This window comes from Eulemur rufifrons, chromosome 1 (genome assembly GCF_041146395.1).
Source record: "Eulemur rufifrons isolate Redbay chromosome 1, OSU_ERuf_1, whole genome shotgun sequence".
NCBI lineage: Eukaryota > Metazoa > Chordata > Mammalia > Primates > Lemuridae > Eulemur > Eulemur rufifrons.
The window spans coordinates 80,736,179-80,757,913 of NC_090983.1; the positions used below are offsets into that span (position 1 = coordinate 80,736,179).

Below are 21,735 nucleotides of genomic sequence, written 5' to 3' on the forward strand. Positions count from 1 at the left end.
GGTATGCTATATGTTCAAAGGTACTATTAAACATTTAAGGATATCTTTGTTATATCAGACTCTATTTTTCATTTTCAGTAACTATTGATGTATAAACCCGTTATTATTATGGAGTTCCTCATCAGCATTCATCTTCATTTTTTTTTTTTTAAGTTTCCAATTTTGCAAGCCACTTTATTGGTTAAATAGAGGCCTTATCTTATCTGACCTTCCCTTTGCTAATAGCCCATTCATCTTTTTAAATATTTCACAGTTTGTCAAAATATAATCATAAACTGTTTAAACTCCCATCAACTTTGCTCATATGATTAATAAATCAATATAGGAATTATACTCTTATATTTTACAAACATGGTGGCATTATTAGAGAAAGGGCCAGCGGCAAAAAAGATATAGAATCTTATAAATTCAGTTCTTCCATCAGTCAGTATTGCACAGGGATATCCTTAAATTAATGGCATAATGTACCACTTTAATTGGAGGAGCTATTATTGTTTAAGATGTAAATTGTAGCAAAGATTTGAAAACTGAAATTTTATCCTTGTTATTGTTTTCATCGTTCTCAGGCAGTTCAGGCTGAAATTTCTGATGTAACATATCCTAAACTGCCATAAGCCTCCATTCAATAAATGGGAAAATATTTACTGAAGAAACAGCTGTCATCCATATGTGGACTTTTGTCACTCTTAAAGTCTGATTGAATATTAAGATGCATCATCACAATGGTTCTGATTTTGACAAGAACAGCTTGCACGTAAGAACTTTGCTAGGAAGGCTGTATAATATAATTCTTGAATGTAGCTCTATTTGTATTTGCAGCAGATGGTTACTTGACTCAATCTGTCTGCAGTGATGCTTCAAAAGACATTAGGAGAAGAAGTTGTATTTAAACTGATTTGTTTGGGTTGTTGGATAAGGGTAGTAAGAAAGAATTGGAAATTTACAAATGTGCTAACAACATTCTTTTGGCATCCTGTTTAGAAATATATTTGCTTGCATGGTTTTCCCTGGATGTCCTAACTGAATTTCAAGTTAGCCTTTAGATAGTCTTGTCTGTCAAAAATGTTGAGGTGAAACTACTGTGTCCCTCCCCTCTTTCTACTACTTTTATTCTCCCCCTTTCTTAAAAACAAATAGCCAGAGACCCTTTCCAAATAAGGCTGCCAATCTGAAATATAATATATGTGAACATCTCTCTTTCTGAAAAAAAATATAATATTTTAAGTTCTCAGGCTTTTTATTTCTCCCTGTCATTATATGAAAAAAACATATTTTGTCATTTTTGTCAAAGGAATTAGTAGTAGAAAACCACCACATTGTTTGCACTTATTCTCAGCTGGATTCCTTTGGGCCTAGTAACTGTTTAAATGTAATTTTGTCATGTATCATTTATCACAATAGGTTCTTTGGAATTTTTTGTTTGAGTTTGGTCTGTCTCTGTAGCACAGTTTTTCGATCATGAATCATAGATATCAGAGAAGGAATAAGCTCTTCTCGCTCTTCTCTTTTATAAACATAGGCATGTTTGACATAGAACACTTTCAAATATTAACACATTCTACTTTTCTCTTAATATCAGAATTTGGCTAGGATTAATGTGAAGCTATCCAGGAAAGAAACAGTAGATTTTTCCTTTAACTTCTATATTTGGTCCTGTTCCAGAGTAATTTGGATAGTTTAGGCTAGAATAACTCCATATGACCCACTAATGGGGAAATTTTCCAACACTGAAATTTCTCCTAGCTTTTCCTAATTGTACAGTGTGATATATCTTTGGCCCCGCGTGTTAAACTTCTGTTCAGAAAACATCAGAGTGTATTAATAATCTGATCTAACTCCTAGAGCTTGACCTTAATAGGTTTGGAAATGGAAATAAATTTGCCTTACCTCCCAAAAGACTACATTGAAAAAGTACCTTTTATTAACACTTAGCCATACTTCTAACTTCACTTTTCTCAACCTCCTATTCCCTTTGTATTTATGGATTATTGCAGAAATATCATTATTATTTTTCAATTTTTTTTAGTACTTCATCGTTTGAATATAGATTACTAATTTTCTCTGGGCTCTCATTATGACTTGAACCAGGCTCCCATCCTAAGCTACCAAGAAGAGATTATTTTTATCAACCTTGGTTGTATATTCTCTTGGATTTTTAGGTGTTTACATTGATTTGTTAATTTGGACTATTTTTCCTTGATTGCATCTAGAGAATTTTCTTCTTTCTTTCAAGTTTTTAGCAGTATTTTCTTTCAATGGTTCCTTGAAAAACTTTCCAGAATTATTTCTATGGAGTCACTAGAGTTGGAAGGTGGCATAGAGATCATAGTCCAACCAACATCAAAACAGCATTTCTGTCTGATGGTTATTAGGGTTTTGCTTATACAGTGGATAAGCAAATGCTGGAATCACTGTCTCTGAGATCAAATTCTGGCTCCACCAGTTACTTTGGATGCTTTCTTTGCCTTTGTTTTCTCTGTATAAAAATATGAATTATCATAGTCCTACCCTGCAGGGCTACTGAGAGGATTACATAAAAAATACTATAACACTTTCTGAGTTGTAGAATATGTGAAGTTTCTTCTTCATGTAACCTCAAAGCTTATTACTAATATTTTAAACACCTATCCTACCATTATGAATAGAGTAATGAGATCAACATCCTTCCCCATCAAAGATGACCTTTTTAAGGCCCATTCTCTTTATACTACAAACCCTCCTAAAAAGGTTTATTCCATATAGACTAAATCTGTTACACAATAAAATATTGAGAAAGAGGAGAGGAAATGAGAAAAACAAAAAACAACAAAAAAAGAGGGATAGCCCAGAAAGAAAGATGAATTGTATATGGGATATTGGAGGGAGAAAAAAAAGTACAGAAGAACTGTGTGGATGAAGTTGTAATGAAGGAAAGATCTTTTTTTCACCGAATTGTTAGGATCATGGCTGAGGCACGTACAATAAAGACAGATAAACAAGAGAAAACTAAACAAATATATTTATTATAGATTTTACATGACACAGAAGCCTTCAGAAATAAGATCCAAAGAAACAGAAAAATCTGTGTATTTTTATCCTCAGTTTGATGAAGTGAATTGTTATGGAAAACTATGATTGGACAAAAGGGAGTATGATCAAATAGTAACAAATAAGGGGGAACTTAGCAAGACCTGTTTGTTCAAATTCTTCCCTGTGTCCCTGTATCATCAGAGATAAGAACATTCCTTTCCTTTGCCTATAGAGTTGGAACCTCTCACATGAAGGTCTTATGACCTACTTCAGAGAAAGGTCAGAAAATTCTTTCATGGTCTGCTTCAGGAGAGAAGGGCTAAAAAAGGTCAAAGTGTGACCTACGTATTTCTGCTGTTTCCTCAAATGACAAGGCACCATATTTTGCGTTACCATGGCCTAAACTCCATTAGGGAATAGGGTAACAGGGGAAACGTTATTTTAACAATGGATGATGTTGTTCAAGATATATTTAGAATACTTTCAAAGTCTTTTAGAAGATAAGGTTAAAGAGTAACATTCTGTCATAGTTGCCTTTGTCTACTGAACTGCATTTTTGAACATGACATTGGTTCAGTATTAAATCATGTAGTATCTAGGTCTACTGTGGGTTGTAGCTAATGTCAGGAGGTGAGCTAATCTACAATTTTACTTTTAAGATATTTAAGGCCCTCAGCTTCCTATTAAAGTAAAAAAATCATCACATTAGACTTGAGAAGAGAGTACATTTCACCATGAATGTGAAATTGTTGCAAAACTATTGAGAGAAGATTAACTAATCCTAAATATGACAATTATTAGAAAATCAGAGTAAAAGTAAATAGATATTTTGATTAAGGTACTGCAGTTGGAGTTAAAACTTTGTGAAAAATATATTTTAGGTGACTTGGGATACCATATATAAAACCCAAGTTCAACAGAACTATGTGAGATGGCTAAATTGAGAGAGGGGGCAATCTCCTGTGTTAAATGAAACAGCAGAAATGAAATATTTTTTAAGTATAACATATACTCGTTTTCTATGTAGGATGAGCTTTTTGACTCTCAGAGAGTGAATGGCAAAGTGATCTGTAGAATTTATTTGTGAATCCCTGACCCCATGTCAATAATGAGGGAAAAGTGTATTGGCTTTGTTTTCTCCAAGATCATCTGCTAGGAGATAGGAGAGTGAAGTTCAAGTTTCAGAAGTTAAATTCACACTGGAGTGATTGCCAGTGTTTAATAGTTAAAACATCCCTTCCCATTACCAACCTGGATCCCCACTGTTGAAACTAATGAAGGCTAAGAAATTAAAAATAGAATCAAAGTTAGCAGCCATCAGAGAGCATGACTGACAAATGAAATTCTACTCTGAGATGTTATGTGAATGTGGGAAGCTAGAAAATGAAGCATGTTTGCCTGTACACATGAAAGAGGTTTTACAGCAAGGAGGTCTTCAGGATAGATAGTGGGTTTCTCACTTCTGTTCGTTTTCTCCCAGAGCCACCTCAGGTTTCAGGTTGAAATCTTCACTCAATAATTCACTTACAATGGGACAAAAGTAGACTTGTTATAGACCTTTGGGTATTAAACCCCTCAGATTTCACTGTGAGAAAATTAAATCTCAAGATTACCCCACCCCCCACTCCAATCACTACCTACAGATTTGAGGATTGAGATAATTCTGAAATTGTACGGGTTTGGACATTATAAAATATCTAAACACATAACCATATTCATTCTTTCTCCCCATGGATATATCAGTTTTGGATAGTGTGCCCATCTATTATTCATGACTGCCTTAAGCTTTTGAAATTCTTATTAAATTTTGACAGATAGCAAATTGTGAGTCCTGGCTTTTTAAGGAAAAACTACCTACTACGCATATCTACAAGCAAACAAACAACAACAAAAAAGAAGTTGCTTTCCTGACCACCATCACCTTTAATACAGCTATGTGAGTTAGGTTTGCATAATCAGATGCACCTATCCACTGTTCAACGAGAAGTATCTTCCTGAAGACAGGTGTAAACTTAGTTTCCCTTAGAATCTTCTTACATATTCCTCCTCATTAGGAGAAAACTCAGAGAAGAATGGAGACTTTTGATAGCTCCAATAATCATTCTCCTGATTTTATGTATTGATTTGTTGCACTTTCTCTCCTAGACATCTGTATCTTAAAGTTTCTTTGGAAAAAAAAAATGATGAATAATACAAATTGGTAAAAGTGTATTTTAGGTTATTTAGAGTATTTATGAAAACATCTAGGTCCTATGTGTAGGAGCAGTACTCAGGTGGGCTTACCTCTGTATTCACCTGTATGATGGAAAGTGCCAAGGGGGTTATTTACACATTTCTCCGAATATTCAAGGAGTGATTAATGCAATATAATGACAGCATTACTAGGATTATAAATCTGTACTAATTATTCCAAAAACTTTAACCCAAATTGCTTCAATTCTCCTTTTGTTCTTTGACTTGTATCACTCGTAAAGTCAACATAATCTAAAACATTCCACATGTCTATTTGTTCTATTTGCTTCCTTTCTCTGTTTCTTTTTTACTTAATAAATTTTCAATGTATGTTATCTCTAAATTACTGAGTTCATAATTTCGTTTCCAATAAATATACTCAATATCTTCCCAGCCAATCACTACCTATAAAGATTTCTTCTCAGAATTCCCATTGATTAATGCTGTCCATTTGAATAGAATAAGTAACAGAAAAACAACTATATATAGCTTATGTGATGGAGCATTTTATTATATTACTTAAAATATACATTTAGGACAATTGGTTACTTTAGTAGATTAACATGTCTTTAAGGACCTGGGTTCCTTTTATCTACCTCTGTGCTCATAAGGTGTCAGCTGAAGTTCCAGACATCCTGTCAAGAAACATGATATTCTGTTAAAAACCAGTTCTGTTTCTTTCTTAAGCATGGAAGAGCTCTCAAAGCAGACATTCCCGCATGTTTTCTTGGTCAGGACTGGGGTGCATGCCCACCTAAGTGAAATAACTACATTGTATTAGACAATTTTTACCATTAGCAGATGAGGAACAGTGGGACATGAGAATGAAATTGGAGCTGGCTACCATGAAGAAAGAAAAATCAATTATGAACTAACAGGATCTACTACAACCACTATTCTATGGTAGTCCTTTCTTTTTTTTTTTTTTTTAATGGCAGTGCTTTTTCATGTGCTGCTCTTTATCTTTTCTTTGTTCTTTTCAGGCACTGAAGGGTCTTTTTTCATTTAACTAAATTTGGAATGTGAACAAATATTATTTTGTTTAAATTCTTATTCCCTCTTTCAGGATATCTCCTCCATTTCCTTTTAGCCAAGGTCATTTAAACTCCTTCTGGGGAATATTTTTCTTATCTCTTTTCAAGGCAAATTATAGCTTTTTTTTTTTTTCCCCCTATATCATTTTATAGGATACTGAGAATAGGCTGGGGTGGGAACATTTGAAATAAAACTCTTAGCAGCCCTATTTTTTACTTTTAAAGACAGTTTATGAAACTGATAGTAGTTTTTATTCTGTAAGATTCTCCAACACTTTTGGAAGCTATAGGAACATTTCTAAACCACTGTGGAAATATAAAGTAAATTATTGTTTCACTTACAAAGTGATTCTCAAGTGTCATGAAAGCTTTCTTACTCTCTGCCAGAGAATAACTTGCATATGGTAGAATCTGTGGCAATATTAGAAAAGAATAATTATTGTTAAAAGTATAAGTCTAAAATTATTTATAGTTGTTTCCTACATGGAGTTCTATGAAAACAGGAAGTAGATTTAAGGTAGGAGTACTGCTTTTGAAACTACTGTATATAGACAACATTCCTCTATCACTCAGGTGTTATCAGAGCATAAAAGATGAATGATATGATCTATTCTTTCATGGAGCTTTGAGTATATCAAGAATTACACATGAAATATCAAATATTACAATGAGAAAATATGGTTATGACAGTTTACAAAAAAAAAAAAACCCCTAAAACATTCCAAACAACAAACAAAATGCCAAGCAGTGATTTATTTGAAATTTCTTAGGTAAATAATGGGTCAGGCATAAATGTTATCAAAAACTGAGAGAATCTTGGTTTGTAAATCCCACAAAGAAAGGACAAAAATTAAAGACAATAAAATAAGTACTTGACACCATTGCATGTGTACATTACCACTTTTTAATATATAACATAAATTTGGGATTTTACCATAGGAAATATAATTATATTCAACCAGAAAAAAAAAGTAAAAACCAAGATTCAGCTTTTATGTTATGTTTTGTTCTGTGTGATTACTCAGCCTTGCAGGATATTGAACCAAAATTGATATTTTCTTTTCAGCCAGACTCTTAGTGGTTTGACTTGGGAGAAATTTGGCTCACTTTAGGGTGAAGGTGTATTATTCCCAATGTAAGGTGGTTTTTACTAAATAATTTTTTTTTTAAGTCATACAAAAGGCAAAGGCCAATGTAAACGGTATTTGGTCTTCTTCTGGTTTTAGTGAGATAATTTTCTTCATAAGCAATAGGGGTGAAAATTGTGCACAGTTAAACTATTAACTACAGATAAAATGTGCCCCCATAGCATCTTAAAATAATTTGATGTCTTTTGGTAAAAACAAAACTAATAATTTTTGTCATTGCTCTTTGTCATAATTATTGAATATAACATGGTAATATTATCATAAAATTATTCAGTAAATCCTCATATTTACTCCTGAAATCTGTCTTAGTACAGCAAAAATGAGATTTACAAGCAACATAAAAAGAAAGTATTCTTACCTTCTGGAAACCTCCAGTCTAGTCCAAAATGGAATATAAAGTTGGGAATCTAATAATCTAATTAATTTGAATGTATACCTAAGTAATTAATTTATCTCATAAATGCAACCTGGGACCTATGTAGTGTTTAGAACTTTGCAGTGATCAAAAAGCTTCCAAACTGGTAAGGTCTTGGATTCACTTTTTAATGAAAACAAAATTTTTAAAAATTATTTGTTCTATTATGGATTTAATTTGATAAAAGATTTCAAATGTATACACACAAATTTAACTTATTTTTTAAGTAAATTGATTGCATAAAACAAGTATAATTTTCACAAAGTACACACTAAGCTTTTTTTTTTTTTTTTTTTTTGAGACAGAGTTTTGCTCTGTTGTCCTGGCTAAAGATGCTGTGGCATCACCCTAACTCACAGCAACCTCAGACTCCTGGGCTCAAGCAATTTTCCTGCCTCACCCTCCTGAGTAGCTGGGACTACAGACATGTGCCACTACACCCAGCTAATTTTTTTCTATTTTTAGTAGAGACTGCAACGTCTCACTCTTACTGAGGCTAGTCTCAAATTCCTGACCTCAAGCTATCCTCGTGCTTTGGCCTCCCAGAGTGGTAGGATTACAGATGTTAACTACCACACCTGCCCGACCACACACTAAGCTTTGAATGAGTATCAACAGAAGAATCTCCTTATAACAACAGTATTTATTAGGATAGTGCTAGTTAGGTTATAAACTCCAGAATTGTGACAACACAATAAAATTATATTTAACACTTATCTGTGAGTCCAGTGAGGGTGTTATAAGTTTACAGTCAGCTTCCCTGTTTGTGGTTATTGAAGGATCAAGTTTCCTTTCATCTTGTAGTCCTAGAATCTCATAGGGCCTTGAAATATTCTGCTCCCAACTAGCAGAAGGGGAAAATTAGTGAAAATATATAGACATAGCTGGATGCAAGGGCGATCAGGAAAATCTAGCACCTGGTTAGGTAATTGCTCATGGCAACATCGTACTATAGGATTGAGAGCATGCATTTTAAAGATTCTTCTGCGAGAATCTTTTCTTCTGGCTACCAAATGTACAAATGCATCTTTTCCCCCCATACATAGAATACATTATGTTTAGGTCAACGTACAGGATCTCCAGGTGATTTGTAGCCCTCTCCATCATGTCCTTTTATTATTCCCTTTGTATAGCAACCTATGAAACAAAAGGCAAGATATTTGCAGGCACTGTCCCCTCTATACCCCATACAATGTGGTGGACCTATATAAAAAAAGGCATTCTATATAAAGTAACAAAAAAAAGCCTCCCATATAGAAAATGGAAGACTGGGAGACACACAGACCACTTGTCTAGGGCCAGGTCCAGATCTGGGTCACTGGTCCACAGCAAAGCAGGCAAGGTGAAGACCTCCTGCTCTGGCAGTTGGGAATTCACTTATTAGACTCATTCACTTCTCTGTGAAGTTCCCCCTTGTCTATAGTTCTTTTTTACTTTTGCTTCCACCAAGAGGTTCTTTCTAGTCTGTTGTGCTCCACACTACATCTGAAGTTGGTAAAGGGAATATCCTACCTTGGGGCCTCTACATGTTTCATTAACTGTTTCTTGCCTTTTCAAGTTGTTTTAAGATTTGAAGAGACAAAGGATTTAGCAAGCTAGTCTCATGGCTTTTGGTGTACAAATTTTCTTGAAAATTAGTGGAATTTTGGTTTATTTGCTTCTCTTTACTTCTAAACACCAATAACACCATTCAAAGTTATATTCTAGAAATAATTAACAAGCCAAATTTCTTTCTTTGCATCTCACCCTCTTGGCTTTCTCTTTCAATTTATTGGTGGTTACTTTGAGGCCTTCTGAAACAATGTTTCAGTGGGAAATGAATACCTTCTGTCTGAAGGCTAAATCTCTTTATTTAATTGAGAAGTTTTAATTGCCTTTTGTTGCTTAAAGCAATTTTCAATATTTTCTGTTACTGTTCATGTCCTAGAAATAGTTGGCTTTTCCAAAGCTGGAAGGCCTCAGTTTCAGACTTGTTCTATTCTCTTTTATTTTTAGCTCTCAACCAGCCCATTTGTCCTTACACTCATTTCTTTTGTAATATCTTGCCACAGTAACCAGTAGTAACTAACTCAACTACCAATATTAGACTTTTTAACTTCTTTCTTTAAATCTACAGGTTTAATAAGCATTTCTTTTCCCTTCTAAGATATTACAAGTGATTATATATATATATATATATATATATATATATATATCAAATGTTTTTATTCCTGAATATTTCAATCCCCAATAAAAGTTACCGTGCTGTCTGTTACCTTACTCTTAAGCCAATATTACTTATTTTAGGTTTTTATAAAGGCAGTACTGCACTTGTAGCAACTACTGAGTTAATTATGATAACATTAGCTGCTATAAATTCAGTGGATTGACACAATAGAGGCTTCGTTTGTTTGTTTGTTTTCCAAATTAGAGCCCAATGCATATGTTCCTAGTTATCAGGCAGCTTTTCTCCACATAGTGACTGAAAGATGCAGACTTCTTTCCTCTGTGGTTCTTACATCCTTTAGGACTTCAAAATCCTCTGATTTTGACCAGAGGTAAAAAAGGCACACCAGATTTTTTAAAACCCCACCTCAATGGAGTTCATACATCAGTTCTGCTACATTCCAGTACTGACCTTTAGTCACTTGGTCACATCTGGAGGCAAGAGACTAGAAAAGACATTCTCAAGCTTGAAAGTAGCCAGCCATTCCACATTTTGGAAAGGTGAGGGACAACATGAGTTTCTGATTGCCAGGTGACTGGCACTACAACCATTATGTGATTTTATGTATTTAATTTTTGCTTTTAGGCAACTAATACGTTAAATGAAGATCAGGTTAGCATGCCAAAGCCTCTGTTTTAAAAGGTATCTCAAATTGGGTGGGTTCATCTTTTTCAAAATCCACTGCATGCTCAAAATTCAAGTTTATCATTTTACCTTGAATGTGTCATTTTCATTTCATTCATCTTTCCTTTTGAGATATTTAAGAAGTCAAATCATCTATTAAAAGTTTACCTTGAAAACTTTTAATCAGAGAAACAAGTAAGTTATACCCTACCCAAAGAGTAAAATAATATTTCCACATTGGGGCAATTTCTCTAAATACCTAGTGCCAGATTCTTAGAACTTAAGCACCTTCTTCTTGGGCTAGAAACACCTTAAGAAAGTTTTATTTTCAACTTTTTCAGACATCAGAATGATTATTCTTCTATTTGTTCTTCTTATAATCTTACTACTACTTCTAGTCTACAGAAGGTCTTGTTTTCTAGACTTGGTGTCTTGGATTTTATTTGGTACACATTAGGCTATCATTTATCCTTTTATTGTTTTGGAACATACTCTGTATAAAGGTAGTGCTTGTAGAAGGTCAATCTAAGTGTGGAGGACAAAATGGATTACTGCTGGATATAACACTAGAGGTAGAAGAGAAAGCGAAGTCAGTTGAAATACTGTGTGGTTGGTATGTTTTAGAATACTTTTGACATTAGCAGAAATCCTAACTTCAAATGACTTAAAAGGTAAGTAAATTTGTTTAAAATAAGAGGAAGACCGAAGAAGAGCAAGCTTGGTTGCATTTAGGACTGGTTAAATTGTTGCTTTAATAATATCATCAGGGAGCCACATTTCTTCCATATCTTTATTTTGCCATCCACAGCGACATCTTAATTCCTTTTCTATAATGATCATAAGGTTCCTGCCAGTAGCAACTGAGGACAATTGCTTACTTATGCTCATATAGCAGGAACAAAAGAGAAATCTGGTCTCCAAATATACACTATAAATCAGTCACTTCAGTCTGAATGGGCCCAATTAATTTGCTTTCTCATCCCTAGAAAAATATCAGTTTCTGGAGGAATAATATGTGCTGCTTGGCTTTAGCTTAATCAGAGTCCAGCCCAAGATCTGGAAATGGGTTTAATTTTCCCTGTGTCATATGTGCTTTGGTGGGACATGGGGCGGAAGGGGAATGATGGCTATCTGAACAAAATCACGTTTCTGTTAAGAAAAAGAATTGTAAAAAGCAAAACTGAGATAGTTTCTGTGAGAATGGAAGACAGATGTGTGCAATCTATGCATGGAAATATTTGCTATGGAAGGCAAATTACTTGTGAGCAAAATTGCATTCTTCCTGATGGATATTTTGAGGTTCTTTATCAAAGCCCTGCAAATAATAGATAAGAATGGTAATGGCCGTGATGATGATGATGATGATGATGACATAGATGATTGTAATAACTGCATCAATAATATCAGTTAAGGTGATCCTTACCTCAACAAAACAATTATTGAAATTGTGTTGATATAAAGTGTGTTTCTGACTTTGAAGTATGCTAACTTTAAAAATAAATCTTGTTTATTCCAGAAGGAATGATACTTTAGGAATCATAAGTGATTTCCAAATAAATAAAGACATAGGTTTAGATAATTGAAGATAAGTAAAATTATAGTTAGAAAATAGGACTACCTGATGTAAATTCTGCCTTCTGGAGGCTCTCTTACTGTTTGGATCTGTATATATTCCTGTCATTCAAGGACAAGTACCCAAACAGGATAAGTAGACTGATAATGCATAAATTTGAGGTTCCTTAATAGAGAAAATCTATTTTAAGCCATGACTGTTTTTTTAAATCTATTTTTTCATAAAGTTCTTAAATTTATCAGCCAATTTAATATTACATGATTTAAAGAACAATTTTAAGTGTATTTTATTAAAACTAATTGCATGAAGGTGAATAATAGTGAATTTCAATAGCTCATAAAACTTGTTTTGTAATGTATGGGATTAAAGGCTAAAGTATTATTGTGATTAAAACCAAACCTATTTTTTTTCCCCAAATGAAATAAGAATATTCATTTTAGGCCGGGCGCGGTGGCTCACGCCTGTAATCCTAGCACTCTGGGAGGCCGAGGCGGGTGGATTGCTCAAGGTCAGGAGTTCGAGACCAGCCTGAGCGAGACCCCGTCTCTACTAAAAATAGAAAGACATTATATGGACACCTAAAAATCTATATAGAAAAAATTAGCCGGGCATAGTGGCGCATGCCTGTAGTCCCAGCTACTCGGGAGGCTGAGGCAGTAGGATCGCTTAAGCCCAGGAGTTTGAGGTTGCTGTGAGCTAAGCTGACGCCACGGCACTCACTCTAGCCTGGGCAACAAAGTGAGACTCTGTCTCAACAACAAAAAAAAAAAAAAAGAATATTCATTTTAACCAGTAATTTTAACCAGTATTATGAGTAAAAGATCAAAGTCCCTTGCCTTAAATGCTTCTATTTAATAGTATTTTTCATAACTTATGTCTAAGCTGAGGCATTTTCTGGGAGGTGGTCTTATTAAAGGTTTGAACTGGTAAGAACATTATATTATATCTTTGTCATAAGATTATTCCTAGGGTTCATATTGTAGAATTATGTGCAAGCCAGCTGAGACAATATTATAATACAATACTTTATGGAGCTTCCTGCCCTGACTCCTGTCCTGGATGGATTGATGGTAAATACTTCACATGAAGTTCATAGTGAGCTCATCTGTGCTATGTGAACTACTCCATGATGGAGGTGATTTTATTGAGCACCTTCTCATTTATGATCTCAATTACCCCAGGATAACTTGTAACCCTATGATCATTTATTTAAACACTAAACTATTTTATTCTTGCATTTAGAGAAGTGGAGTCAATTAATTAGTTTTGCATTATCTGTCTTCTTTTTCTTTCACTTTGTACTGTGTCAGAATATGAATTTACAGTTCTGATAGGGCCCGTTTTTTTAAACAGAGGACCAGAGAGAGAAAGGAAGAGAATAATATCAAGAACAATGTTACTGACTGTTTACTTAGGACTGTTGTTCTAGGCACTTCCTCTGCATTGATCCATTTAATCTTCACAGTATATTGTGAGTTACCTACTATTCTTATTCCCTTTTAAAGATGAGAGCTGTAGAGGTGCAATTATTTGTCCATGGAAAAAGAACCAGTTAAGTGTTGCAGTCAGCATTCAAAGTCAAGCAGTGTCACTCAACTGCCCGCATTCTTACTCACTACACTATAGCCACAATGAGTCAGCTTTAAGCTAGTGCGCTGTAAGACAAGATGGTTAGAAATTTTGTGGTGTGCCAGCTTTCATCTAGATGACTAGTTATCAGCCCCGAGGAAAATGGCACTTGGGAATATGCAATGTAAGAAATTTATGCCTTAACATGGGGCAGCTCCAAGTTTGTATCAGCTCCATGAAGATGAATAGAAATGACACATAGAATTTGTTGCTGGAAATTTAAAGGAAGAAACTCTATGACATTTTATAAAAGAAGAAGCTATAGAGGAACGAAAAAGATCAGTGGTTTCCAGGGGTTAGGGTGAAGGAGGAGAAGGGGATGAATAGCTGGAGAACAGAAAATTTACAGGGCACTGAAACTGTTCTGTGTGATACTGCAATGATGAATACATGTCACTAAGCATTTGTCAAAACCCATAGAACTACACCACACAAAGGGGTGAACCTTAATGTAAACTGTGCACGTCAGTTAATAATAGCACACCAATATTGGTTCATTAATTGTGACAAGTATAACCTAAAACCCTAAACCTAAAACTGTATAAAATAAAGTCTGTTAGTTTTTTTTTTTAAATGAAGAGAAAAGAAACTGTTATGAGTGAGCACATGACTGTGATTGTGGATCAATCAGGAAACAGATGACTGATTTCAGAATAATCGTGTCTTTTCTGCTTTAATTCTGACATCCAGGAATTCCACATTCTCACTCTGTGACAATACAATTCCACAAACACTTTTCTTCTGTGCTTTCAGTATAATCATTAAGCTATGAATTCTGGGTGAGCCTGACCGTTTCCTGCCTCAGCCACTTCCTAAATAGAAAACTGAACACCTTTTGAAAGCATCATTAACTCTTTTACGGCCACAGGGGTATAATTCAAGAGTGATTGATTAGTTTCCTTAAATGTACAACTTGAAAGGACAGAAGAAAGAAATTTTCCCATGTGTTTCTTATCATCACTACAATGATGGGCTCTATTTTCCCATGCCTAGAGAGCCCTTGTTAATAAGCTGGCATTGAGAGCCAGCTTACTCTCAATTTTGAACACAAAACAGTTTGTAATGAATGAGAAAAAGAAGGTGAGTAAATATTACTATTTCTTTTAAAGTGGAAAGTGAATTTATTCACCTGCACTTTTTCTCATCATTAAAGTCAGTTTGAGGAGAAGGAAATAGCTTTAAAAACTGAGGACTGATGGACCCATAAGTGTGCTTTCTCCATACAGTTAAAGCTCAACACAGACCTGGTTGGTAACACAAGCAGTATGAGAGAAATCGAACAACTAGGAGATTATTAGAGAAAGCAGAGTAATGAGAGAGTCATGTTTTAGTCAAAAGTAAGGACTAGCTGACTTACCCATGTAAGAGAAAATGCTTCTTTGGTTGTCATTTTCTGGGGTTGGTGGCTTGGTTGCCTCCAAAAATTTCCTATTAATGATTTATGTGAGGTACATGAGCCTTATTATCATTACCATTTCAGGATCATTGGGTTAACTAAATCCTCATACCCCTTCATAAGAAAACAGAAGATTTTAACAAGCACAGTCTTGTAAGAGAAAATCTAAACCCATATCATGAAATATTATACACAATTTGGTAGCTATAGGAGGATGTGGGCATATTTACAAATGGTATATTGGTACTCAATTAAGAGTTTATATAATCAGTAACCAAAGATTCATCCTTAATATGATATTAACATCTTTAGCAACAAATTTGGATTTTTTTTTTGGCCTTGGAGGGAGGGAATCTTTTTCTGTGACAACTTGTCCCTAACCCTGTTTCCACTTCCACATTTGAATCTTGCTGATGTTGGACTGGTTGCTTCCAGTTGTCAACTTTGATTAGGTGATTAGATCTAAAACTTGTTTTTAGAAAGGACAGATCCTCTTCCCTACTATATAACAATTATAATTCTGTTGCTATTGCCCTTGTAATTTCTGTTCTTATAGGTTGCTATGCCATGCACTGCAGGACTCAATGATGGTGAAATTCTTCTCATTTCAATTATTTGTGGCTGTCGTGGAAAATTTAGCAATATAGGCCATTGGTGGAGTTTTGGGAAACCTCCAAGGATTTTTAAATGGGGGGAAACACAAAAATTTCAGATTTATTGCTAATTTGAAGAAGTTTTTTCCTATTATTTACCAACATATGCTCCATCTCTTCTAACTAACTTTGCCCTACTAAGTCTAGGTATTTATGACAAAAATGCCACTTAGTACCATGTTTGTTCTTATGATTACTACTAGGAGATTTTGCATTTGCTCTATCTGCCATGCTCTTTTATAAGCCCATTGCTTGTATTATGATCTAATTTTCACAAAAGCCTATGAGATATGCATTATTTATTATACTTGTTATACAGATCAGGAAACTGAGGTGGGGAGAGGTAAAGAACTTGTTAAATGTCACACAGTTACCAAGTAAATAAAATCAAGATTTGAACCATAAAACCTCCCTCTAAGGTTCCTGGTTAGAATTATAAACTTCTGGACACAAGCAATGTAATTAAAATAAAAATATACAAATAAAAGTTGCTACTTTGGAGTAAAACATGATCCTTATAATTATCATTGCCATTAGTTATTATGATTATTTTCTCTCATGACTTTTTCTCTTTTGACAATCTTAATTGCAATATTTTGTCTATAACTTTATAGTTCAGGATTTTAAATTTCAATACTGATTGAGTGTGATTATTTAATAGTTTGCTATCTTGCACCATACATTTCACTATTCTAAGTAACTGACTTATTTTCTCCCCAAACCTAGTTATAATAGAAACCACTACTTTACTTTCTAGCAGTTGGAGAACAATCTTGTTTTAATACATGTCATTCACAATAGATACAAGCTGTCATATAACTTCTGGTAAAATAGGATGCTGAATCAGACATTTATTTTTAGTGGCAATTGCTGAAGCATAGACTGGCCCATACATATCACTTGACTCTATAGATAAAACGTACTGAAATATTCTTTATCATTTTCTATTTTAGATTTCTGCTTCAGTCTTTAACTATACCCTGTTTCCAGTGCTTTCATTTTAGCAATTTGTTTGTTGTCCTAAAATCATTATAATTTCCATTTTAATAATTATATCTTAGTTTTTCTATTCTTTATTGAGAATTATCCAGTACAGAGTAGTTATATGTAGTTGCATCAAACCTAAAAGCATGTGCTCTAGAATCCAACATCCCCCTAGGTGTGAATCTCAGCAAAACCACTTATTGACTGAATGGAAAATGTATTTTAAACACTGAAAGTCTCAGTTTTCTCAATTGGTAATACTTCTATCAAAGGTTATGGTGAGAATCAAAATAAATTAATGCTTCTAAAGTTATTATAATTTTATCATAAGTAATATTAACTTTAATTCTCTAATATGAAGCATCAAATCGATGATGAAAGCCTCTGACAGAAACAGACTTTAAAAAGTAAACATGAATTGACACCTACATGATCATATGTATTATGATCACATGTGAATCACCTTTAGGATCGTTATCACCTATATGATTGTATGTTGATCATATATAGCTAGTATCTGTTAAGGTTAGTTGATGACTATCTTATATTGATTAATAAGTATTTTAATACCACTCCTGGAAAGAGGAAGGGAAGAATCTTTGTTATTATTTATTATATGTAACAATCGAATGCCTTCTCAATTCCTCTTTTGGTTAATTCATGTAGGCATGATTGTTGAAAACTTAATTATAACGGGGGCTACCTTTGTATAAAATTTAAAATGTTAATTGCTCACTTCAGCCACAGGCATGCTTAAATTGGAACAATACAAACATTACACTGACTCCTGCACAAGGATGACATTTGTGAAACATTCCATATGTTAAATATTTTTAGAAAAATTATATTTTGTGTGTTCGTGTATGTAATAATAAAGCAAGTGTGTTAAAGCATGGTAAAATGATAACAAATGCAGTTTCTGGGTGAAAGATTTATGGGAGATTTTTGTATTATGTCAACTTCTCTGTAAGCCTGAAGTTATTTTATTTTATTTTATTTTATTTTTTATTTCAAAATATTACAGGGGTACAAATATTTTTGGTTATATGGATCACTTTTGCAGTGCTTGAGTCAGGGCTGTAAGTGTGTCCATCACCCAGATAGTGTTCATTGTACCTGTTAGGTTTTCACTCATCCTCTCCTCTCCCCTCCCCCTTACTTGATTTCCACTGAATTTTACTGCCCTCTGTGCACATGTGTGCTCATTGGTTAGTTCTAATTTAATAGTGAGTACATGGGGTGTTTGTTTTTCCATTATTTAGATACTTCACTTAGGATAATGGTCTCCAGTTCCATCCACATTGTTGCAAAAGGCATTACTTCATCCTTTTTATGGCTGAGTAGTATTCCATGGTATACATATACCACATTTTGTTAATCCACTCATGAGTTGATGGGTCAGGCCTGGTTAGTACTTGGATGGGAGAATGCTGAAATTACTTTAAAATTAAAAAATATTAATCAACATTTATGAAAATTAGAAGTAAACACTCATCTTCTAAATTAATGCATTTGACTAGATCTCAATGAACACCTACAGGGTAGTATTTTTGAAGTGTAGAGCTTTTATGTTTTATGAATATTATATTTTAATTTTCAATTTGCTATATTCTACACCAAAATGAAATATTTTGCTAAAATATTTTTAAAGTTGTTAAAAGTCATAAAAATTTAATTGGGACATCTTACAAAAATAAATTATTAAAAGAGTGCCATTCATCCTTTACTCTGATACAACCAATAAATACTTTCAAAAATGATACATCTGTACATGCAGATTATGATAAGTACTACATGAAAATAAACCATTATGTTATTGTTGAGAATTACTGAGAGGACATGAGTTAGATAACTTGGTCAGTGAAAGCCTCACTGAGGAGGTGACATTTAAGATGTTATCTAAAGGACAAGACAAAAATTTATGGAAAGGAAAGTGGGAGTGTAGAAAGGGAGCAGGAGAAGCATTTAGAGGGAACAAGTCGATTGTCGTGGGAAAGGAAAGAGAAGGCATTCCTGAGAAATTAGAAGAAAGTCAGTGTGGTTGTATTATAATAAACAAGGAGAAGGGTGGCTCCAAGTGAATGTGGAAAGAGGTGTGGCTACATCATACAGAGCCTTGTAAACTAGCTTGGGAAATTTTAAGCTGAGGACTGAGTTGTTTATAATGCAGAAAGTTAGAAAGAGGTGTTATTGTAAAATATGGTGTATGGGGGTGAGGAGGTAAAAGTGGGAATGGAAATACAAAGATAAGTGAGGAGCCTATTTCAATAGTTTAGGCTGGGTAATCATTGCTTGAACAAGGGTAGTATCTGCATATATAGAGGAAACATATCACATTGTAAAGAGCTTGTGAACATGTGATGTATAGAAGAGGTTTACTTTATTAGAAATAACTATGCCTTAATACTCCAACTGGAAACATGCTAATAGCAACAATGGTACATTTAGTATTTAAGAAAATATTATAACCTTCTATAGATAACTTTGAGTTAACCAAAACTTCTAACTAAAAATGATTTTATTTATTGAGTGTAAATTTAATCATAATTCTTCACAGAATCAAAAATTATATGGGACTTTTAATTGCTTATTTTCCCATTATAAACTAATTTAAATGGAGATAAATTACTAAAGTAAGCTATTGTTATTCCTGTTTCCTTAATGTTTCAATTATACTTAACTGATTAATAACACAATTTGATATTATATTGGTAGAGGATCATGAGGATGAGGATGAGGGTTATTAGTTCCCTAAATGAACAGAATAATAAGTGAATTATTCTTTTATAAATTCTTGATGTTGTGAGATTTTAAGAGATAAAAATATATTTCTAATAAATGGTGAAAAATAATTAACTAATATTGTTTGTAATCATGATATCCCATAGGGATTGGTAAGTTTTCTTAAATACATATGGTTATTTAATCAATGCTATCAATATATCACCACTGAAGAGTTAGTAGAGAAAAGATAAGTAATAAATAAAGTAAAATAAGAGAGTTGGTGATATGGAGGTGCAACATAATATAGGGGGAAGGGCCTGGGCCTAAGCAGAAAAAATATGATTATAAGTTCTGGATTTGAGTAACTTTGGTTAATTCTTGGATGATTATTTCTAAGTTTCTTTTCAACTCCCAAATTTTGTAATTTTTTTTTTCTTTTTAATATACTGGAGACTAGAGTTCTCTGGCTACTTATATGTGAGTGTTTATGTTTATTTCTCATTTCCCCTGCCCAATGACTTTTGTTTTAAATCAAAGCTATATATTAATGAAGATATTTCATTTTCTATCACTGTTATTTGGCTTTATTGAGAAGGTGAATTCTTGAGAAGAATGGAAAGATAAAGGAATTTTGGCAAGCTAGAATTGGGAATAAGATGATTGAAAAGCTGAGCCATGGAGGTGGTTGGTAAACCAGAAATAAGAAAATAAGGGTAAGCAACTTTAATCGTTAGGTGGGAAAACATTATAAAAGGAATTTTCAATAAGCAAAAGAATTCTGGACCAGTTGCTACTATATTTCAGATTACATTATTATTCCTTCTTAGAGTGACTCTATCCTCTAAATTCTGGATTTTTTTTTTTTCCTAATGGGGATATAGGGGGATTTAAAACTGCTTCCAAAAATCTGGATTTCAGATGGATCTATTTGTTACCATCTCAGAAAGAAATATGACCTTCAAATAGACATAATTACAATGACTGTAGAGAAAAAATGGAATTTGGGTTAGAATACATTGGGTTGAGTTCTAATTTGGTATCCTACTAGTTGTTTTAAGAAACTACTGGAAAAATCACTTATCTGACATTCAAAAGCAACATTCAAAAATGTGAACGATTTCATCTGTTTGTTTATCCTCCTTAGGAAGACATGAGAATTAAATGCTGTAACACATGAAAGTGCTTTGTTATCTAAAGAATGCTATACATGTATTAGGTATTTTTTAAATTTATTAGTTAAGGCTATGTAGTATAACTATTGATGGATATAGATGAAAATTGGGAAATTTCTTGACTTAACTTTCCATGACTATAGAGTTTAATAATGATTAAGTTGTATCCCATACCTGACACTAATTAAGAAAAAATTAAAACAAAATTACAAAATTCTTAGTACTTACAGCTCTTCAATAGATTATTATGGGACCATTAATTTCTTTGTAGGATTTTGATTCATGCCACTAACTTCATCTCCACCTACTACTTCTTTATCAATGATTCTCTTAACCATATTAAACTTTCTAAATGTCCAAATTACATAACAATCAGAATTAAATAAAATATCTTATGAATGAAGTGCAGTTAAATGCTCTTCTAGGTCTTACTTTGTTTCTTATTAGGTTTAATGTAATTTTCCCACAAAAACAGCAAGATAATGTCAAAGTTTGAAGGCTTTGTTGTAATATGCCAAAATACCTAATATTAAATAAGTTCAAGAATATAGTTTTCTTTAGCAGAGTATAGTAATTTTGGATTTTTATCAAACCAAGGATTGTAATCCTGATTTTGTGCAGGCATCTTTCTAATGCATTCCAGTATAAATGCACAAATTATCATATATCCAAATGGTCATCAGTGAGTAGAATCATCTTGTAATGCAAAATGGCATTATTGCCAGGTTTTCTATTTGTTTTTCAAATTTCAACTCAAATTACATCTTGGTAATATAGACCTTTAATTTTAGTTCTCAGAAATATGTGACATTGCCTGATATAAAAAATTCATAAATATACAACCTAAACATATTTGTTGTGAATTAAACTTTTTTCTTTGTCATAAATTAAGTACTTCCCAAAAGAGCTTTAGACAAGCATAATACTTGTGTTTAG

The 21,735-nt window shown here is 33.4% G+C and overlaps 1 protein-coding gene across 2 annotated transcripts in view; it reads left to right on the forward strand.

The window, feature by feature from the left end:
- Positions 1-21,735, forward strand: part of LRP1B (LDL receptor related protein 1B) — a 1,768,615-nt gene that overhangs the window by 880,259 nt on the left and 866,621 nt on the right. The gene's annotated exons all lie outside the window — the stretch shown is intronic.